Consider the following 10,463-nt stretch of genomic DNA (forward strand, 5'->3'; position numbering starts at 1 on the left):
GACCCTCTGCTGCCCAACTGGCTGCGGCTGGCACAGTGTCTCCTCTAATGGGGGCTGTTTAATTCACTTTTACCAATATTAGGGAATTTTGATGAGGCTCAGACTTTTTTTTTTACTTTTCTCTTCTTCTGCTTTTTAATCAGATGTGTCAGAAGCCAGATAAACCTTACTCGGGCTCCTGACCAAGTCCCTGCTTTGAGTAAACTCATTCCAGAGGTTTCCCACAGAGTCGCAGTACCTTGTACTCTTGCCTGTGAGCACATACTTGTCTCTGCTGCTTTGTGGGTCCTGCACATGAATATTTTGGGCCATCCTAGGAGGTCTAGTACTCCTGAGTAGGCAGTCTTAAGTCTCCCTATGCCCCAGCCTGCTTATTTTTTGTAGTGGTTTTAAAACATTTATTTTTACCATTGAAATACCTCGCTAGTCAACTTTTTGGAAACCAATACTGCTCTACTTTAATGTGTACTTTTCAGCTAAACTGGTACCTTTTTTGTTGTCCTTTCCTTCTGCATGGTTACCTACTCCCTGCTGACACAGACTCCTCAAGCACAGTTTCACACTGCTGTGCTGTCCAGTCTGCCCTGGGTCATGCTGGCAAACTCCACAGTAAGCTCATTGCCATATTGTCCTAACCCTGGGTACTGCCCACACTTACATGGAGAAAGTCCAAGGAACTAATTTTTTTCAATCTTTCTGTTTCATTTCTGGAAACCTACAAAAAACATAGCTGGAGAAGCAAAATTTGAGGGACCAAGTTGCTGAATGGAGGCCCAAGGAGTCAGTATATAGGTGCAGGGCTGCCATGCTGCATGCACTACAAGATGTCTTTCAATTACTGTCTTAACGAGAAATTCATTTATTTTTACAAATATGGAATACTTCAGTATTATTATTAAACACTCTATGACTGAAACATCCCCTTCACAGCTAAGGAGAAATCTGCCAGTCTGGCTTTGGTAATGGATCGTAGCCTAATAGATATATAAGCAGGTCTTGTACTTCCCCATTACGGAATAGCAAGAGAACTCTTTCAGGGATTCATGCCAACTGACAGTACTTACATTTAATATTTCTATATGGCACTTTTCTACAGTGCACTGCAAGGTGTTGTAAGGCTTCATTAGCTAATACTTGTGAAAAAAATAATAAGAGACTGCTTTAACGTCAAATATTATGAGGACGGTTTTCACCGTTCAAAACCTACCATTGCATCTTGGAGCAATCAGCTGTTGCCGAGTGCTCACTGCAGTCAGCTTTGGCAATGACAGGCATCAGCCACCAGCGATAGTGTTACCATCACCACGTGTGAACAGGAGGGCTTGGAGCAGCCTGAAAGGAACAATGGCACATTGGGTTTTTTTTGTTGGAATGGTTTTTTTTTTTTCCACAGCTAAAGGAACATTTAATTGATTTCCTAAGCAGGAATCTTAATTTTCTCTATTGGTAACACTATAGCAGCTAAGCCTATTTATAGAACAGTCATGTTTTTACCAAGAGATTTCATTTTAAACCTTTCAAAAGAGTCATAAAAAGAAATAGAAAGTAACAAAAAGGAGGCAAGAAGGCTATATTTCAGCGTAAGTGAAAACTGTTGCCGTTGCTATTCACAGAACAATTCACACTGAATAGCAGTAAGCTTTTACTGGCACATTAAACAAACAAACGACAGTTTAAATTAAAACATTTAACCAACTGTTGGCCTTGACAAACCTTCCTACACTTGGCCATCGATTTTATATACCTAGAAACAGCACAGACCTTTTTGTCCAGCCTCTCAGCAACAGGACACCATCCCACCGGCCGAGCCAGGCTGGGCTCTCCAGTGAGCCCAGGCAGGGTGCTACCAGGAGTCGCTAGAGACCGGCCCCAGCCATGCCTGCACGTGGCTGGGGCTGAGCTGTGCGCCCAGGACCCTGGCGGGTTGCGTACCACCTCCCAGCATGGCCCAGTGTCACCCAAGCACCGTTGGGTCGTTAGACCTCCCATCTCTCTCCTACTGCCCTCGGGTTCGGGTGGGCACCTTTGCCTGGCACTGGCCCTGTGGCAGCCGGGATGACTTCCTAAAAACCTAGCCTGAGATAGGTTAAGTCCAGAGACACTGTAAGGTCACCCTCTTCACCCACGTTTTGGGATCATCTATGCTGGAGCTGAGAGCCCTGCCCTTATCGCCTCCCTCTGCCTGCCAGGCTGGCTCCTCTCCCTTACAGGCACTCTTCTCTTTCACTTTATTTTACTTCAAACAGTTTTATCATGTTTTTATGCAGCACAAACATGTCAAACAGAGGAGTCATTACTTAATTACTTGATACCTAAATCAGCGAGTTTAGTCAAAGATCTCAAGTTTGCTTAATTACAGTGAACTTTATATAAACATCTGCTAGCAAACATCAGGGCTTGCAGGAAGTACGCCACAAATGGCAGGAAGCCTCAAGAAAATAATCTGGGGTAACAAAATAAACACAGTGGTTCATCTCAACTTGCTAATCTTCTGAATATTTCCATTCTAGAGTGCTTCTGACATGCATTTTTGAAATTCAACCAGAAGTCTACACACCACTGGAGTGTTTTGCTTTGCTACTCCAGCAGGCTGAAAACTGAGTCAACATGTCTACTATCCACCTAGTTTCTCAAGGAATTCTGTCATTAACCTTATACCATTTCTCTCTGCCACAAAACATAGCCAGTAAGACCTAATCCTGGCATAAATATGTGTATTTTAACTTAATATCTATAAATTTTAGTTTAGCTTCTTTTTTTTTTGTTCACAGAAGGGTCTCTTATGTATGGGCAGGACTAATTTTGTGATAAACTGTCCTGTCAGAATTTTTTCCAGTATACAATGCCTCTAACCACATGCATCAGCCTCCAGGTACATCCTCCAGACAAAATCAGGCTTTTTTAAATGAAAGAGGCCCCTTTTCCTCTAACTTCTCTCACAGGTAGATGGCAAACATCTCTATCAAGACTAGATCCACCTCGTCCTCACAGACTTTTCCTACCAAGGAAAATTCAAGTGGGAAAGTGAAATTCAAGTGGGAAAGGCCTAAGGTTTGTTCCCACCAGGATTTCAGCTGTGCTGCTGGAAGCAAGATATTCTGGAGAACTCTGAGACATTGGGTCGCCCTTGTCAGGGGGTCATGCCACAACATGGAAGATAGATACTTGGATTTTCATGAGCCTCCTTTACATTTGTATGCTGCAGCCCCGCTCAGGCCAAATCTGTGCCTCTCACATGCGTCAGTCACCACGGGCCACCTACAAGCAAAGTGTGCCCAAGGCTGAGGTCCACAGTGCCAGGGTAGCATCGAGGACCGTAGGCAGGGCTGTGCCAGGACTCAGCGCCCCTCAGCAGAACAGGCTAAGCATGGTACCTCCCGGCCCCGCTCGCCCAGGCCTGGCCCTCCAGGCTTGCCCAGCTGTGCAGCCCTACGTGGCTATATCTTTATGTAAGGACTGATGCTGAGCCAGCCTCTGTGCCTATGCCAGTGCAGAAGGAGGCATAAGATGAGTCCTTACTCCATGTCTTCACCTAGTCCTATGCCATTTTACAGATCTATATGAAGTCAATTGACTTTCTGTAGCCTATATTATTATTTACTGTTGATAAATGTCTCTCAGAGTTATAGAAGAATACATATAATCAAACTTAATAAGCACATTAATGGCAAAATACTGCAATGCATAATATTTAATTGTAATTTATCCACCTGTTCTTAACAGTGTTACCTGTTTGTCACAAAGGAGAGCTGTAGCTACGCATATAATTTAACTCTGGTGTAAGCTGAGCTCTGGTCACCACAGCAGATAACCTCTCTTAGTATTTTACCTGATGGAATTAGGGTATTAACAGTGCAAAAGTCTATTAAAAATAAAAATAACAAGAAAGTAGTCCTATCAGAGTGAAACCTATGCCATTTCCCAGTGCTGCCCGAGTCTCTTAAATTACCCACAAGACAGGAATTTTTCCTTATTAAGCATGGCTTAATGATGGCCCCAGAAAAGAACTAATTAACCTAATGGCAGGAAACCTAGTGTGTAATATTGAGCATGACATTAATAGCTGTGTAAATGCCAAAGACATTTTTTTTTCCAAATTATTATGTGATTTCTGTTACTGTTGATCAAGATACGCTGAGAGACATTTGACCTACCTACACGATCTTATAAAATTTGCATTTATATAGTTTCTTCCATACTTATTGTCATCAAATGCCTTAACAAAATAATTCGTTACAGAAATGGGGAGAGAGACATTTTTATTCCCACACGACAGGGAACCAATCAATAGAGACAAATAAGGAAAAATAAAGCAAAATTTTAAATTCGTTACTGGTGCTCAAGGCAGAAGAGAAACCAATTCAGTCTCCTAGAACTGCACAGGCTTTGTTTGCTGTGGGTAGAGAAAGTAATTTCGGAAAGGAAAGGAAACAAATACATAAGGAAAAGAGTTGAATATCTCCACTAAGATGCAATTTCGCCCCTGCCATCTCCTGTAATTGACTGAAGAGGCTTTGCCATGCAGCTCACTGCTCTTACCTGTCAGTAAGCTTAAACTAGTTCTTAGAACAATGTCCTGAGTAAATGAACCTCTTAATTAAATTGCTGTGATATACACCTGAACACACACGCAGAGGAAAAGGCAGACTTGCAAATACCCTCATAAAATTTGTGTCTCCCATCTTGGGGATTCCGTAATGTTTCAAGATTTTATCCCGTTAGCACGCCGTCAAAAAAGTGAACCTAAGTGGCTTTCCTTCCCCCACAATGGCAAAATGATGATTCGATTCCAAATTAGGTACAATTATTTTTTCTGTGAAATTTGCAAAACATTATAGCTAACTTGAGTTATGCTCGTGGAGGTAGTAGTGGTAATCTTTAAAGCATTTATCAGCTTACTGTAAACTCGGTAACCTCCATCCTCAGCAAATGCCAAATGCATATTCAATAGCTGATAAATTACGTGATACATATATAAATGTATATGGTAGTTAAAGGCATGAGTCCAACAAATCTTCAAGGAATTAACGATTGCAAAACACACTAAATCCTTAAAGAAGTTATCCGGCCTCTGGACCGTATAGTGAAGGACAAAAAAGGCTAAATAGCCCTAAGCACTCTCCATACTGAGGAAGGAAGACCTTTATAACCTGAGTTGTTTTTTTTTTTTAATACTTAAGTGTATTGATCAGGTGTTAAACTATCAGCCACAGGTCAATAATTCATTACATTGCCTAATGCACTTAACTGCTAAAATAGCTGTGGCAGATTTCTTATCCTGAGCATTAAAGCTCTAAAATTAAGACAGAGTGGGGCTGCTGAATTCTGGTTGCGTCAGAAACCCAGAAGACTCTGAGTTCCTTCCTGATGAAAAGTGTATAACACTATTAGAGTCTAATCCTATTATTTTAGATTTAACTAAACAAATCTTGCAAGTGAGGCGCCCATCTAATTGCAAATATGCAGAGGCTCGATGCACTTGTTGAAAAAACAAGACAAAACAAGACAAAAAAAGACAACTCTCCCTGCTCCCAAAAACCATCTTCAGGCCCAAACACGTACACCTTGGCTCAACCTAGGAGTAGACTTAATCAGAGCCACCGGTATGTTTTTTTGCAGGGTTGACCAGCTACACTATGAGGCTGTCAGAATATCAGTTGCCACAAACCAAGCGCAACATCTAGCTATTGAAAAGCAAAGTGCTTTCTGTCAAAATCATATTACAGATTGGTCTGAACTAAAAATGCTTTAACATTCATGTGTTTTCACGTGACAGATCTTAGAAGGAAAAAAATGACATGGTTCTGAAATGCAAAGCTAAGCTGACTGGATTTTTCTTCTGCAATTTCTAGTTTAGTCAGTGGACCACCCTGACCCCTTTCCTGCCCAAATCACTTACTCACACAGACTCACTCTTCCCCTAGGAACAAATCTGGGGCAGCATGTGAAAGGAGAGCAGCTTGTGGGGCCTTCAGGTGAATACGTCAGGGCCATTTAAGACAAGATACCAGCAACATTTCAGACTCGTATTTTTTAACCACTTTCTTATGCACTTATGTAGGGAACCCGGAGCGAAGAGGGCATGGGACCGGGCTGGGCTGTCCCTTTGGTGTCCCTCCTGCAGCGCTGTGCTCAGGCACAGCAGACTGCTGGGGAGCCCTTGTTAGCATAAGGCTGAGCTTGCATGACTGGAGCTTTGATGAAAAACACTGTTTTCAGAAATTGGTTTTTCTCATTAATGTTCTTAATCTCTTCACTAACACTGAAATAAAGCTTCCTTGTGGTTTCTGATACTTTTTCAGACATCGAGGTCAGTTACATACATACGTTTGAAAAATGAGGAAATGAAGAAAGGAGATATATGCAATTGCTGCAGAACAGTCTAAAGTCATCCCTCTTTTAACAATTGCCTATCTCTAACAATGGAGGCCCCAATAAAGTTAAATACTTTAAAGTTAGCTGGTCCAGATTCCTCAGCCAAAACGGAAGGTATTTTTGTGTCAGTAAAGCTGATTATTAAACAAATATTATACAAATTCCAACTTATTCCATACTTCAGTGTAATTCCACTGCTTCAAAACAGAGAAAGGAATCTAACATCAGCTTGCCTGAGGTTATTCAGGATTTTATTAACAAAGAATTACATGCTAAACCTATACTTAATATCATTCAGCGTGGTTTCATGGAGAGTAGGTTTTGTCAAACAAACATTCTCTAGTTTTCTTTTTTTAAGCAATATTTTATCAATTCTGGGCTGATGGAAACAGTTTTCCTTACTGTCACGCAACATTTTGACTAAAAAGCTTGCTTGTGTTACTCGGAAGTAGTAGAGTACATTCTGTGGATTTAAACGTGGCTCACTAATAACTATCCAAACTGTGATGTTATTGTAAAGATATCAAGGAGCAGGTCTATGAGAAAAAGGTTATCTGAGGAAAATGTCTTTGGTCCAATGACAGCTGATATGATCAATGGATCTGGATAAAAAGATGATAGGATAAAATTCTTGGCAAGTAAATATGCAGATGTCATGGAGGCTGCTGGGACAGTGACCAACAGGAAGGGTTGTTCTTCTGGACTGACCTGTATCACCTCATTAAGTGGTCTCCAGTCCTTAAAATGGATAGTGTTGCACTGTGTCACATCAAGGAAAATGGTGAGGAAAGGCAGTTTGATCGTTGTATACAGTCAGGTACCTACAGGAAAAATAGGGATAAGACAAAGGAGAAGGGTTGACATAGGCTTAAAATTCGTGGATGGTTGGTGAAAACAGGTAAATATGGCCTTATGCTAAGACATAGTTTCCCAGCAGTGAAGGTAATTAAACAGTAGAGAGGATTACCAGAAAAACTGGTACGCTTCTAATCACTTAGTCTTTAAAATGAGATATCGTGCTTTTCTAGAGGACCTGCATGCTTTAATCCTCTTCTGGAAAAATTAAATGGCACCTATGTAAAGGGGGACAGAGTAAATGGTCACAGCTGTTGCACAGGGCCTCACAGACTATGGATAATTCATTGACAAGTCAGATGTTAAGTTTACAACACAGCAGAAAGGAAAGAAAGTCAGCTTGGCTTTGGGGCAGCATCTGCAGAGACATCTTGTAAAATGAGGAGTCCTGCTGTAAACATCTCTGAACACCTGTCTGGGCCACTATCTCTCCAAAAAGTGTCTAGGTAAAATGAGGCTTAGTGAAGAGCAACAAAAACTGTCCTGGCAAAGAACACATTTTTAAGTAGAAATTCTGGTGGGTGACTAAGATGATAATGCCTTAGAGAGGTCACTGCTAGGACAGGGCAGAAGTATTTCAAGCATTTTAACAATAAGAAATAAACTGTAAATAAGAAAAGCAAAATGTTGGGACTTGTAAATATGGTCAGGAACTTGTAAAACTGCATTATAAAATCTGACATGCCTTTCAAGGAGATGAACACAATGGTTTAACAAGATTTCTTCTGCAACTTGCTTGATGAATACATCATTTATGGTGTTTCTGAAGCACCCAGGTTGCAGCAGTGCGTGTCAAGCTCCCACCGAGGCTGATGAGTGCCCTGAGCAGCCCCGGAGCGGCTCCCCGTCCCTGGGCATGCAGTGATCGTCACATCATGAAGTACAGGTGGGGCAGGCTGCAGCCCCCTAGTCCTCCCCCTCGCCGATACTGGAAACGCAAAGTGAGCTCATGGTTTCTGCAGGGCCCCCAACAAATCAAATCTGTGTAGCTAAATGGCAGCCAAGGCAGAGCACGGCCCTTTGAATGAGAGATACTGCTCAGATTCAGAGGAGAAAGTTTAAAAAAAAAAAAAGGAAAATAGATTATGATGTACCACTGAAAGAGAAGCAGAGAAACACAATATGTGAGCCTTGAATAAAAATGAATAACTAATCACACCATATTCAGGCCGTGGATAGAACATTTCATCCCCTTTTTTGTATGCTGATCACTCAGGCAGGCATATAAGTGACCTTTCTGGCACACATGTTTTCAGGAACCTGCTTCATGCAAATGTTTATTTCATCTGACTGGATCTCCGCTGGCCTGCAGCACAGCTGATGCCAGATGTTTGCTCTTTAAGGACTGTTCACTGAAAAGCTAAGCTCAGGGCACTAAGGCAGGTGCCTGTGTGCAAGCATTTCAGCTTCTGCATCCCCAGGAGCGTTCAGAGCTTCGTGACTTCAGCAAAGGCTCCAGCCCAGCTCAGACAGGCAGACTCAGAGGTGCTTTCCACGGGCACCTGCCTGGGCTCGACCACGTCTCACCCGGCTCGCTGCCTCCCACGCTCCCAGTGGCTCAGGCGCACAAGGCTCAGGGTCACCCCTCTCTCTTACCAGGGAGAGGTTTACTGAGCAACAACTAGGGATTAAAAACAAAAGTGTTTCCTGCCTTTCAGCCCCACTGCAGCCACCTCTGGCCACCTTTTCCACTACATTTATATTTAGTGTCTTCAGTTCAAATACAGAGAAAGCTGTCTGCTGAGGGTAAAAGGTAAAAAAAAAACAAAAAAACTGCTGCTATTTAGCTAGCTTAGAACAACATAGGAGACCACCTGAAACGGGCCAGACCAAAGGGTGTGTCTGGCCTAGTATTTTACATCCGACAGTGGCCAAAGGCAGGTGCTCAGGGAAGAGTGCAAGATAAGGATGCACCACTAAGATACTTTGCCTCAGTAATGTCTTTACATCTGGCAACATGTGGCTGAGGGTCACACTGAGCCAGGGATGGTTCCTGCATATTGAGTAACCCTCAGTGTACTTCTCTGCCATTAACACATCCAGTGTCTCCACATCAATTTGGACATCTACAATACCCTGTGGCAGAGTGCTCCATGGCTGAGCTGTGTACTGCGTGAACCACACAGTTAACCACGCAGCAGGGAAGGGTCATGGCACGTGAATCATCTCCTGTTCGTTTTACACCAGTCACCTATTAATAAGGAGGGCATAAATGAAAGTTGTTGAAAAAGAGAGAGATGTGGACCAGAAAGTTGAATGTCATAAAGAAATGAGGAGAAAAGGCAGGACAAACTTCAGTGCTTTTCCGGACTGTCACTTGCCCTTGGTCCTAACCCTACCACAGCAGAGGTATTGGAGAGCTCGATGAGTACCTTTGCGTTTGGTTTGGGTTTTTTACTATTATTACAAAGAGTGCTTCATTTAGATCAAAACTCCAGGGCTTTACCATAATATGTATCCCAGCTACTATTATTTTATTTATTTAGTTGGCATCTTCCACATTTTCTGGAAGAAAAGGTAGTCATTTCGTAAGGAAAATTCAGGTTTATTGCTGGGATTACAAGTATAGGAGGAGGAAACAGAATGAAATTCAAGGAGCAGAAAAGGGAAGCAAAGTATTTGAAAAATATGAATGATGGGCTAATCACAGAAGAGAAAATATATTCCTAAACTCGTAAGGATATTTGTGAAACCTGAAACAGGTAAGTATAAAGTAAGGCTACTTACCATGACCACGATTACCTGCAGCCGTACCAGGGACAAAACGCAGGCAAATGGGAAGATGGAACGAGAGAGGAGCTTCGGTGACTTTTCTGATAGGAAACTAAAAGATGACCAGTAGAGAGACATCTGCCAGTTGTAATCCATTTATCAGCCTGGATTTTGACTTTGAAGAGATTTCTTAGTCTGGACACAGATGGGAGAGGAAAGTGAAGGAGTATTAAAACATGGCTATTGCCCACAGGCAAAACTGAGCATGTAATAATACATTCAGAGCTGGTTTGTATGCTCATAGAAAGAGTATATGTATTTACAGACAGATGCATAAGCAGGGGAACAAAACAAGCTCTGAAAAGACACCACTACTGCCCCCAAAAAGCAGCTGGCTTTTAATAGGATCTTTTTCACCAGTGTATTCCAGGATTTAGTTACATTACTATGGATGACAAGAACTCATCTTCCTTCATCCACATGGGGCTATAGAGATTACTGAAGGATAGCTAAAGAGCCGA

At 42.1% G+C, this 10,463-nt stretch overlaps 1 long non-coding RNA gene across 1 annotated transcript; it reads right to left on the minus strand.

Annotated features, from left to right (window-relative positions):
* Window positions 1–1,213: 1,213 nt before the first annotated feature.
* Window positions 1,214–10,133, minus strand: LOC138064257 (uncharacterized). The gene is made up of 3 exons (XR_011137533.1): window positions 9,958–10,133; window positions 7,084–7,196; window positions 1,214–1,332 (listed from the first exon to the last, which is right to left on the minus strand). It is a non-coding gene; the product is annotated as an uncharacterized lncRNA (long non-coding RNA).
* Window positions 10,134–10,463: the final 330 nt, after the last annotated feature.

Source organism: Struthio camelus, chromosome W (genome assembly GCF_040807025.1).
Source record: "Struthio camelus isolate bStrCam1 chromosome W, bStrCam1.hap1, whole genome shotgun sequence".
Taxonomy (NCBI): Eukaryota; Metazoa; Chordata; class Aves; order Struthioniformes; family Struthionidae; genus Struthio; species Struthio camelus.